This window comes from Coptis chinensis, chromosome 8 (assembly GCF_015680905.1).
Source record: "Coptis chinensis isolate HL-2020 chromosome 8, ASM1568090v1, whole genome shotgun sequence".
Taxonomy (NCBI): Eukaryota; Viridiplantae; Streptophyta; class Magnoliopsida; order Ranunculales; family Ranunculaceae; genus Coptis; species Coptis chinensis.
This window is the reverse complement of record NC_141463.1, coordinates 9,524,563-9,537,175: the sequence shown is the minus strand read 5'-3', so window position 1 is coordinate 9,537,175 and position 12,613 is coordinate 9,524,563. Positions and strand designations below refer to the sequence as shown.

Genomic DNA, 12,613 nt, shown 5'->3' with positions numbered 1-12,613 from the left:
TTTTAATCCTTACATTGTCGATTATGTATATATATGCTTTCACCAATTGCCAATAGTTGAAATCCCTAAGTTTCACTTGCCTCGTTTTTATTTGGCAACTTAGGTTAGGTAACTTAGGTTCGCTACCACTGACTGAAGTCAACTTGATCGACAACTATTACATTATTGGCAAAATCAGATGAAGAACCCAACAAGCAAATGAACCGGATTACTGTCATCCACATCCAGATTTTGCGTGGATGGTACTGCTTTTGCATTTAGAATATATGGAAGTTAGTGTATCGATTTTATGTTCTTGAGGTGATACTAATACTAATGTTGTCGATATTTTTCTTAGAACTGATTTTAGGTTCCTAGAACTGATTGTTTAGTCTAGTGCACACAACTGATAGGTTTGCTTGGGCATATTGGAACTTTGCATGTTGAGGGTATGTCCTTAATATCTTTAGATTGGATTGCTGGAATTTTTAGTAGTAGTTAGTAGTAGTTTTGACTGTATGCAGATGCGTAGTCTGATGCTAGCTAACATGTGTAATTTTTAGCTTGTGTTCTTGAGTTCTTGAGTTCTTGCTGTGGAGTTTGTTATTCCCTGACTAAATACCATGATAAGTTTGCTCTATTATTATGGTTTCACTGATAAATTTGTCTTTTGCATTGTTTCTTTACGGAATAGGATTTTATTTATTGCTTAGGTTGGTGATATCCTCTGTTAAAGATTTGTTTAGGCGCACGTAGGTAACAGGAGGCGTGAGCTTATACTGCATTAGTCTAAACTCTGTTATACCCAACTGAGGGTAGCAAACATTAACGCTGAAGAATGGGTTGTCTCCCAGCTGCAAGGCAGAAGGATTCAAAATTTGGTTTTGTTAGTAGAATTGAGCCTCGGCTTTTGGCCCTTTGAGGCTTTGCACTTTTGAATGCTTAGTTGTTAACTATAATGACCTGTTGTTTTTAGTGGGTATGTCCTTAATATCTTTAGATTCTATGCAAGATGTGCTTGCGTTTTTGCCTCAGGTTTGTTATGCTTTTCCTATGTATGCAAGAATTATCTGTGGCTTGCTACGTGACTCATATTTATCTGACTGCTTGAGAAACTGAATGCCTTATCATTGCATTGAAAATTTGTTTGAAATATTATTTGGTACTTTTCTTCTGGAGATTGTAAGCGGTACAGTATCTAGATCTTGTGATGGAGGTTGCTACCTTTGCATTAGGTAAATTTTGTGGAGTGCTAGATAACTAAATAATTATAGAGCAAACAGCTATGTTGCACTTCTTGTTTCTTTTCTGTACTATGTATAGGGATTTGGCTAATATAATCCCATTAAAATTTGAATTGCATATGGCTCTCCTCTCTATGAAGAATGAAGCATCTGTGATTGGAATTGACCCCGGAATTGAGTAAGAATTTAAGAATAAGCAAGTACATTAATTAGTCATAGTTTGAACTTAAATACATTTTCATGGAAAAGTTTTTCAATATACCAAACAGGTGGAAAATAAATTCCTGTAAAACATTTTCTTTTCCGGTTGAACCAAACACAAAATTTTTTTTTTATGGAATTTGAAATCAAGGAAAAGAATTTCTTATAGAAACAACTTTCCAGGAATTTTAAATTCCTTGAACCAAACATAGCCATAGAGTCACACTCTTTGAATTTGTGTAGAAATAGAGACCCAACTTTGGGTTATAATTTTGGCGGGAAACCATGGGCAATCTTACATATTTAAGATGTGAAGAGCTGAAGCGAAAAAGGACAATTTCAATGGATCTACATTCACATTTAACACAGCTGCATATATCCAACAAGAGTATGAGTTAGGAACCCATAGGCATTATAGTTGTCATTAAAATTATGGGTAAAAAACGAAAGAAGCTTTAGCTAAGATGATTATCTGTAAATTTTAGGCCAACCCTGGGGTGATTGGAAAACTGCATTGTCTAAAAGGTGTTGGTTAACTGAAGATAAATTAATGATTTTGTACCCCAATGTTTAGGAGCGAGTGTACTCAGATAGACTATGATAAAGGATTCATACTGTAGAATATACATGGTAGGGATGTCTAAAATCTGCATTCAGCAACTCTGCTTGTATGCCATATTAGAGATTTCCCAACATCATTTAGCTGGTATGGAATCTGTTTTGTTTTCATCTTAATGACCTCTCAGTTTGGAGCTTTGCGTGTTTCTAACATAATACACTTTTTTAAATTGGAATCTATACATTCAGAGATGCCTGTTTCGTGTGGAGTTAAGGCCCGTGATGATTGTAGACAAGGTAGTTTGTTTGCACACCATTTAACTGATGCATTACGAGCTGATGATCACCGTGACGGGATGTTTTTACGTACAAACTGGCAGGTGCAAGGCTACCTAAGAGAACAGGCTGATCTGATTGAGAAGTAAGTGGCCAGATAATTGATTGATCAGCACTGTTTCTGAATACTAAATTTTGAATTCGTCCGACATGGCTATATAATTCTCACGTGGATGCTCTCTGGAAACACTTCAACCTCGGTCCATATCACTATGGTTGGGAGGCTCTTATACTTAGTTTGGAAACCATAAATCCAGCCTTTTGTCCTTGGTGCCGCCAAATCAAGCCTTTTCAAAAACATCCTCATGGACCTTCCCCCTCTCCGTATTCACTCATGTCAGTTTAGCTCTTTGTCACTCCAAATCTTTCTCTTGACACATTAACCAAGATTATGCATTTACGCATCTATCAATCAGCTTTTGATAGAAGAGTATGACAGGGGATCTAAAAATTCATTTATTTGTTTGTTGTAGGCATGCCAGTTCATTTCCATTAAGTGCTTTTGAAGCTATCTTAAAGCAGCTCCAAAGATTGGCTCCAGAACTGCATCGTGTAAGATTTGGGAACTGGATTCTTCATTTTTCATTTCCATCTTTTTAATTTGTGTTTCATTTCTATCTTTTCATTCTTATGCAGGTTCATTACTTACGATACCTGAACAGCCTTTATCACGATGATTATCCTGCCTCAATAGAAAATCTTCATTCTTATTTTGATTACAGGTAGATGAATAATGCCGAGCTTCTTGATTTTTGTACCTTCAATTTCCAATTATAGCAGTGTCTGCTGTGAACCTTGTTTGGTTTGGCCTTGGAGGTTAACATAATTAACATAACTAGGATACAGCTATCACCTTCTTCCTTGATCTCGTAGTTACTGGGTGATTAAGTCTTCTCCCTCTCGTTGACAAACTTTACGCTGGGTTTCATACTAATGCGACTTGGATTTTGTTGGAAACTAGGCTTTGGTTTTTTTAATGTGCATCATTTAGCATTTCAACAAGAGGCACTTTTGGTTCGACTAAATCCAGAATGGAGTTCTTTTATGTTTTTCTCCCATGGAGAACTGTCCTGTTGGTTAGGTACCAAAGTGTCATTGTCATTGTAATATCTTTTTATGGAAAAATGGGGACCCAGACACTGTGTCACCATCTATTTTGATTACAGGTAGATGAATAATGCTGAGCTTCTTGATTTTTGTACCTTCAATTTCCAATTATAGCAGTGTCTGCTGTGAACCTTGTTTGGTTTGGCCTTGGAGGTTAACATAATTAACATAACTAGGATACAGCTATTACCTTCTTCCTTGATGTCGTAGTTACTGGGTGATTAGGTCTTCTCCCTCTCATTGACAAACTTTACGCTGGGTTTCATACTAATGCAACTTGGATTTTATTGGAAACTAGGCTTTGGTTTTTTTAATGTGCATCATTTAGCATTTCAACAAGAGGCATTTTTGGTTCGACTAAATCCAGAATGGAGTTCTTTTATGTTTTTCTCCCATGGAGAACTGTCCTGTTGGTTAGGTACCAAAGTGTCATTGTCATTGTAATATCTTTTTATGGAAAAATGGGGACCCAGACACTGTGTCACCATCTAAGGTTCCTCTAGATATGTTGATTAACCAAATGTATTGCAATCCCTCTGTCATTTTTTTTGATATAATTTTTTCTTTTTTATAAATAATTAAAGTGCAGGTGAGGAAGGAGTTGATATTGCTCCATCTTCTTCTCCTTCAATGAGTTTTGGAAAGTATGAAACTGCCTTGTTGTGCTTGGGGATGATGCATAGTCATTTTGGGCATCCTAAGCAAGCTTTGGAGGTAAAAGTGGTGGAATTATGTTTCTCTTTTATTTAATATTCATTGATACGTTGTTCCTTTCCTACACTCATTCTGGTTGATAATTGATCAGGTTTTAACAGAAGCAGTTCAGGTTGCACAGCAGGTATTAATAGTGGACAATAATTTGTACATTTTCATTATATTTCTTTTTGTAGTTACAACTCTGTTCCATAAACCCTTAAATCCCTTTTTCTCGCTGAGTGTGGGATTTTACCCTGAGGCCTTTTTCTGAACCTTGCAAGGTTTTACCAGTAGGCCACTGGACAGCTACAATATGTGAATTTTGATACAATATTTATAACACCTTAATAAAGATATGCACCATACAGTAGATGCTATATCTTTATAACTTCATCAGTACTATAGTCCTTGCCGAGGAGCTGTTATTTTTCAATTAAAATGAATTGACTTAGTGTTGTACATGTTTATTGTTGCATATCCAGATTATGCGGTACATCTCCCTAAGCATTAACAGTATTTTTGTTCGAATGATTATTTATTCTAAAGCCTTAAGTTGCTTGGATTAAATAAGAAATGTGAACCTTATAACTATTTTAACAATATAGACCAATTACTCAATCATGTCTGTTGTATGTCTTCCTCTTTTCCTTTTCCTCTCTTCCCCCTTGTCTATAAAAAATGACTTATCGTAATTGTTTCCTTGATCTTTCGTTTTGCCTTCTCCTACACTTTTGCCAATTTTTTTCTAAGTTTATTTATTTATTTTGCGAAATCAAAATAACAAATATTCTCTTCGTGCAGAAAAATGATGATACTTGTCTTTCGTATGCCCTAACAGCTATCTGCAACCTGTTGTCTGATATTGGTATATCAAGTGCAACTGGCATCATTGGCTCATCATATTCGCCTATAACCAGCTTTGCTTCTTCTCTTGCTATTCAACAGCAACTGCTTGAGCTCTTGACAAGGTCTCTTAAGAGGGCAGAGAATTTAAAGCTAACACGTCTTGTGGCATCTAATCGTCTTGCAATGGCTTAAATTTGAACTATTGGTAATGATGCACATTATCCCTATGCCTATAGCCCCCTATGTAAAGGATTGCTAAGACATACCTTTGGCAGAAATAAACTTCATATTGCCTAACTTTTGATGATTATTACTTATTGATATATCTTTGACTAATGTAGCATGTAAAGAGATCATTGCTTTCATTTGGTCCTAAATCGTCCACCAAGCTGAGAACATGCCCATCTAATGTTATCAAGGTAATTGAAGTATTTTATCTGTGTGTGTATGTGTGTGTTATAATTGATTTTTTTTTTCTTGAGAGTATGCAAATGAACTTCACAGTGATGGGATCGATGCAGGAGCTGAGATGAAGTTCTTATTTGCTTGGTGAGGTTGGAGTAGATGGTGCAGCGGTGACAGTCAATGGTGCTTTTAGTTCTGCATGGCTAAAGAACTTACGAAAGCCCAACTCCTCTTCAGTTTTGTTGCAAGGGAATGAACTTGGAAGTGGTTGTGAATCTTTCCATTTTGGTGGACAACCAAGTCCCATCCCTGGGTCCTTATTGCAGTTATCAGGTTCATCTTATTCACTGTGAGCTACTGCCTGGGAGCATTATGGAAGGTGGGTGCCAGTTTGGTGCTTCTCATGTTTGTGAAGCTAAATATCCACCTCTTTTCTTTTAGTTTCCACTTTCAAGCATTCACCACCCCAGTTAATTTATCTTCTGTTAATAAGTACAAAAGAAATTCCATTAGTGAGTGATCAAATTACAATTCCAAAAGAGTGGGTCAAAGTAAGCATCTGCATGGTTTTTGATAATCAATTCCATTAAATGCCTTCTTGCTGTTTTTGATAATCAATACTCTGGACTTATTCATACTTCGGTTTGTATATATATATATATAACTGGTTTGATGGTTTGGTCTCTCTCAGCTGGACATACTGGTGGTGTAATGCATATCCGTTACAATTGATTGAAGTGCTTGTAGATGCCAATAAAGTGTATCCCACTGGTAATTTATTGATCCTTTGTGTTCTTATTTTTTCCAGTTCTACCCTCGCTCGATTAAATGCATTAATCCATTCGACGTGTTTTGCTGATGCTTCAAAGTAAACTAAAAGCTCTTAATCTCACGTAAGTTTAGTAGGAAGCAGTATGCATTTGTATTTGTATTTACTTATATCTACTCGACATTAAGTTAAAAACGTCTGTGTTTATCTTTATCAGTTCTGCCGACGGGGAATTTGCATATATCAAACTTATCCGACATCTATCAATTTTCAAAGGACACAAAGGTTGGTCTTTTTGAATCAATAATGTAGAAATATATATATGTTAAGAGCCTGTTCATGATGTTAGGAGTTGTCCGTCTACTTGGTCTTCTTTTCCCTTACTAAGTCTCCCCTGATATGTACGAAGTAGTCTTGTGATGTATTACCAGTCATCACGCTCACAACAAACAGCACAAAAATTTTGATTAGTTGCAAAAGTTTTGAATTAATTCAAAGTCTTGACTCAGTTTTGAACTGGTTTATATCAGCTTTATACCAAAATCTATATTAAGTGTTGACAAAAAGTGAAAACTTCCAAGCACGGTGTACGATTTCTGGGATAAGTTTTTGTAGTTATTGCTACCTCACCAATCTCGTACTTTGTTTGTGGAAGCTCCTCTTACCTTTTCTTGACTAGCTGAGATAGAAATTTCCCCCAAGCGTGGTGTTTGTGCATGATAGCATATTCTTGTGGTCCATATTCTCTACGAAAGTACCTTAGGTTAGTTTAGTTACTTGAGTGACATTATTTGAAACATTGTCCCTACAGAAGCCTTTTCTGCCCTGAAAGTAGCAGAAGATAAATTCTTATCCGTAACAAAGTCAGGGATTCAAATGCTAAAGCTGCTGTTGCTTCATGACCGCGCTTTGCATCAGTAAGCTTTTTCTCTTTCCTCTTCATGGTATGAAAGATATTAGAAGGATTTGTAATCAGTTTATATATTTTTTAATATGACACGAATTTCATCCAGAGGACAATTGAAGCTGGCCCAACGTGTATGTGATGAGTTTGGAGTGTTGGCATCGTCTATAAGTGGTGTTGACATGGGTGTGAAAACAGAAGCATGCCTTCGCCATTCTCGTACGTTACTTGCAGCCAACCAGTTCAGCCAGGTTTATCATTTTCCTTCAGTTAAAATTTCTTGATATGGAAAAATATGGTTGGGGCATTGAACTCAAAACCAAATGATGATTAGTGAGGAACTTATATACTTTTATGCAAGGTTTTCAATGTCCCATGTGGGACTATACTAAACATCTCAGCACGCCCCCTAACGTGTGGTTACTTGAGCCTAACACGTGGACAAACATACTTGGGTAATGTGGAATAAACGAGCCTTTTGGGCCAATCACAATGTCCTGCTCTAATACCATGTTAAATATTGGGCACCCAACTTGGAACCAATTGGTGATAAGTAGAGAAGGCCAAGAACTTATATACTTTTATGCAACACTTTCAATGTCCGATGTGTGCCTATACTAAATTTCTTAACAGGGGTATTAGATGGGTAGACAAATCTTGTTCTTTGCTTATATTTTCTCTCCAATCTAATGGCCAATGTTTTTTTTGCAGGCAGAGTCTGTTGCACATTCTCTTTTTTGCATGTGTTACAAATTTAATTTGCAGGTTGAGCATGCCATATCTCTACTTTTGCTTGCTGAGATCCACAAGGTATGCTTGATTTAGCAGTATAATCAATTGTAAGGTGGTATTCTGAAATATAATTGGGACATCGTCCTCAGTAGAACTGTAGAAGTTGGCAACTGATTTCTTCATGGTGCAAGGGCTATGCATAGAAGTACAACTAAAGTTGTCCATGTATCCACTGTCGGCATAAACACACTCACTTATGATTGCAATATAATGAAGGGTAAAACTAACACTGATTCTTAATTTTCATTTATCAGAAAGCAGGGAATGCTGTCTTAGGAATATCCTATGCATTAGCAAGCCTTTCATTCTGCCAATCCCTAAACTTGGATCTTCTGGAAGCATCAACAACCTTGATGCTCGGAGAATTGTGGCTCTCACTTGGCTCAAACCATGCAAAGCGGGCATTAAATCTTGTACATAAGGCGCTTCCAATGATTTTTGGCCATGGAGGTTTGGAGCTGCGTGCATGAGCCAATGTTGCTGTTGCAAAATGCTACTTGTCAGATTCAAGCTTTTCAAGTACGTAGTATCTTCTTCTTCGGATCGTATACTGTGAAGTAAACGAGTAAAGTTATTACTTACTGACAATAGACAAACTCATCTTCGGTCACGAAACATAGGTCTGAGGTGCCAAAAAATAGTTTCACCTGTTCTGCAAGTTCCAAGTTTTGCCACCTGGTCATTGTCAATTTCTTCCATATATAATAAATTAAAGATTTTCGGATGAATTACAATATATATATCAAGTGTCGGTTTCGTATGAGTATAAGTACTTATAGATTTTATTAGCATGTGATATACGTAACAAATTGGAAATGTTGTAATGGGACTTAGTCCAAACAACCTAGCCGGGTCGTTTAAGTTTGGGGTTTCGAATTCAATTTTTTGAGAACCAGTGGTATACTTGTAATAATTGTTTTTTTTTTGGATTTTTTGAAACCAATGGCACACTTGTAATAATTGTTTTTTTTGTGAGAGTCCGCCCAACACAAATTCGGGTCCGTCAGTAATAAGTACCTTTATTATTTAACTGGTTATTTCCGATTTATGATTGTGGGGGCTTTGGTGATGGGGTCTGCCCGTGACTCAATGTTGTGCCCAACATAAATACAGACCCCAAATTGAGTCGAGGTCTGCCTAACACAAAATATTGGGTCTGTCAAAAGCTAAATTGGCCCTAAAATAATTAAAGAAGAAATTGTTGACCAATGACCCTAAAATAACAATGATAATATATGGCACGAGACACCGTTGGTCAGACTTCAAAAACATGGATATGCACATATCATATTAGGTACTGCAAGCCTGCAGTCATCCTGAATGGCAATAGCACTATAGTTCCAGCCATGACGACCCGTAGGTGTCCATGGTTTTTTATTTTAGTTTTACTTCAGTTTATCTTCTTATTTTTTAAATACAATTTAGTTTACGTATTTTTAATTAAGGGCCTTGTGATTAGTGTTTTCACTTTTCAGTTAGTTGATGCTTTACGATTTTTTTAGAAGAAATAAAGGAGTGAATTTTATTTAAGGTTCTTGATTTAATTATTTATTAAGGCTAAATCTTCTGTGCGCAAGGCGTATGGTGCGCTGTGAAATCACAGCCACTCATACCAGGGGGTGGGGTGTATAGGACGGCAGAAGTACTGAATCTATGGTCGTATGAGGTTTGCGCACCATACAGTCTGCGTACCGAAGAACTGCTCATTTATTAAAGTATATATCTTGTTTAACTGTTGCGTCCGCCAATTTCATCTACATTTAATTCAGTGCCAGCAATGGCTATCAGATACTAGATTGATCTTCTAAATAAACATGTGACATGTGAGTGCTGAACTCTTATCCTTCTGTATGTACTAAATTGACTAGGCTATAGACACTGGTGAACATTTCACTCCACCACCACATGTGAAAACGCATGTTAAAGTCGTCGAAGAAGAGATACATTTTAAATTTTCTCTAAGAACATATTAGGAGCAAAAGATTCTTCGAAGAACCTTGTCACAAAGGCGTAGCCATCTGCACAGACAGCTAAGTATGGGTAATTACTCTCGACTCCTAAGTCCTAACCACTCGGGAGCAAAATTTCCCCTAAAGCTCATTCTTTTCCTATGCCTTTGTTTGCAAAGATTTGGAAGAGTAAGTTCGAGAATGTTGAATACAGTGAAACCTATAAGTGGGAGCCAAGGAGAAAGAAACAAGTCCAACCAAACAGAGCCATCAAAGAGTATTTTCAGTGCAGTAATATACATATTCACTTTTGTCTTTTTACTGTTTCAAGTTATCACGTCCAACCAAGCAGTAAAGTATACTAAATAATATGAATTTTTTGGTTCAGTTGTAGGGATAGAATCATTTCTTATTATCATAAGATAACGTTTATACGACCATAAGAAGATGTTTATATGAGCATCATAAAGATACACTTAGAAACCAGAACATCAAAATTTAACCAGAGCACATAACTAATTGTGATTGGCTAGGGAGTCCAACAGTTGAAGAGAACAAGGTTTATGTAAAATCTTGCGGGAAACATATTGAAATTGTAATGCTAAACCTACAGGGTAGCTAAGTACGCTATACTTGTGATTTTTTTTTTTTTTTTTTTTTTTCCGATATTACATATACTTGTGACTCAGAACATTACTGTATGCATCACAAAGATATAGTTTATGATATCTAATCTATGAAACTCAGATATCTTATCAAAAGAAGAGTACTTGTCATTTATGGAACATTGTGGAAAGGTATCCTTATTTACAACGAACCAAGGAGGAGTTTGTTTACTGCAAATTTTAATACTATTCTTCACGCCCTGATCATGTTCTTCAGCTCAATCATCAGGGTCTTGTCATTCCGATATATAACCCCAAGTGGTGTAATCGCATAGCACAGCTGATAATTACGGTACTGTTTAACATATAACTAACCACAACGCTAACATAAGCACTAAGCTGAATACTAGACCAACATTGGATATCAGATACTAGCTAGATTGATTTTCTAAAAGAACATGTGAATGCAAAACTCTTACCCTATCGTCTGTGCTTCGTATAAAGCAAAATTTAACAGAGTATAAACATCAGGAATGAAGAGGCTCCGATGTGGTAATGTCATGGTTTGTATCATACTCCAAGTCATGGCATTGGCCACGGAGGCTCAAATGCAACCAGAACTCACAAGTACACCAACGACCTCAAGAATTATATCATGCACAACATTACTCAAGCACTTACCAACACAACAAAAAAAGAGCAAGTTCACATAGTTGTACAAATCAATCAAGTTTCCATTATATACTCCAAACAACACATTAGATATCATAACAGTCATCCCACGTAGATAGCAACACATTAAGTTTAAGATAGTAGCAAAACAAACTCCTTTGTTCCACAAACAGAAACCTAAAACCAAATGGAGCAATGGAAATCTAAATAATACATAAACACTAACATTATAAACCCTTACCCTCTGGCCTTAAGCTCAGCCAATCGCCTCGAAAGATCATCTTCATCAACCTTCTCATTACTCTTAGATGCCACCGCAATAGCATGACCCGCAGCTTGAGGAAGCCCAACATAAACTTCCAACCCATAATCATATGCCACCTGTTGCATCAAACTATTAACATCCCCTTCTGGAGTACTCAACGAAGTACTCCCCGCCATCGAACTCTCCATAAACTCAGCTTGTACTTCCATATTAACAAACTGCTTCTCAAACTGGTCCATAGTCTCCGACATCTTCTGAAAATTACCAGTAGTAAGTGAAGATTCCAACGAAGTTCACAATTGACCCCATGGATTTGGATATAGTATTCATCTGTTTGTTGCGTTTTGGATTGAGTTTTCGGTGTAGATTCTTGCTCCGTCCATGTTTCCTTTTTCTATTTTTTTTTTTGACTTTGAGTTTTTGGACTTTTTTTCTTCTTTGGCGCATTTTTGGGATTGGCGTAGGAGTGATTTTGATGTCAATTTTAGTTCCATTATTTGGTTCATCAACTTCTCTGTGTTTGCCATGCCTTCAAAATCATTGGTTGATTCAAGAAATGGTTGTTTTTACTAAGTAATGCTTCCCAACCTGCATTCCCAGGGTTCCCTTCAGATGAGCAATCGGATATCTGAAATGGATGATTTGATGAAGTAGGGATGCCGCATGCGCATCATTTCCTGAAGGAATTTGGAGGTAGATGTTATGCTTACTGCTTAGTAATAACATTGGCATGCATGTCTACCATATTTCCATTGGCAGTACGACAAAGTGAAAAGTAGTGTAAACTGTAAATATGAAGCAAAACACTATGAAAAAGAGTAACACCTTTGAATATCACCAATCTTCATGAAGAAAAACTAAGAAAAATGCAGATCAGGTTGGGCAAGGGCTGCACTTTGGTTAGTGACAAGGTTTCAGATATACAACTTCGGACAAAAACCTGCACAGAAGTTACAATCAGTTAGCTACCTGTCATCAACACTGATAGGTAATTTTTGCTTCAAAATTACCACAATGTAATAATCAATAAACACACGATGACATGACGAATCATGTTCATATGGACTGTAACTTCAGTGTCTGGTTATGTACATATTTTCAGGTAAGTTTTTATTTCACTGCATTTTGAAATGTGGATGTCGATGTATGAATGTATCTCTACAAACAATGAAGACTGCAAACAAATGGATTTAGAGTGCGTGCAGGACTCTAAATGCCTGGTGGGCGGGCAGGACTCCATGGTGACTAGGACCACTCGAAGGGCTGTGAACACCACGTCAGCAAA

At 36.8% G+C, this 12,613-nt stretch overlaps 2 pseudogenes across 2 annotated transcripts in view; one reads left to right on the top strand and one right to left on the bottom strand.

Moving 5' to 3' along the window:
• The first annotated feature begins 2,051 nt into the window (after positions 1 to 2,051).
• On the top strand, positions 2,052 to 8,406 carry LOC147479796 (anaphase-promoting complex subunit 5-like; annotated as a pseudogene). The gene is made up of 15 exons (XR_015205412.1): positions 2,052 to 2,130; positions 2,232 to 2,403; positions 2,792 to 2,870; positions 2,955 to 3,040; positions 4,010 to 4,139; positions 4,231 to 4,263; positions 4,923 to 5,172; positions 5,309 to 5,386; positions 5,489 to 5,751; positions 6,181 to 6,240; positions 6,359 to 6,426; positions 6,953 to 7,058; positions 7,155 to 7,296; positions 7,757 to 7,855; positions 8,092 to 8,406. The product of XR_015205412.1 is annotated as an anaphase-promoting complex subunit 5-like (transcript).
• A 2,698-nt stretch (positions 8,407 to 11,104) lies between these two features.
• The window catches only part of LOC147479794 (ESCRT-related protein CHMP1B pseudogene), a 67,268-nt pseudogene continuing 65,759 nt past the window's right edge, over positions 11,105 to 12,613 (bottom strand). The window contains exons 2-3 of the transcript XR_015204152.1: positions 12,154 to 12,268; positions 11,105 to 12,005 (exon numbers count right to left, since the gene is read on the bottom strand). The product of XR_015204152.1 is annotated as an ESCRT-related protein CHMP1B pseudogene (transcript). The remainder of the gene's footprint in view (positions 12,006 to 12,153; positions 12,269 to 12,613) is intronic.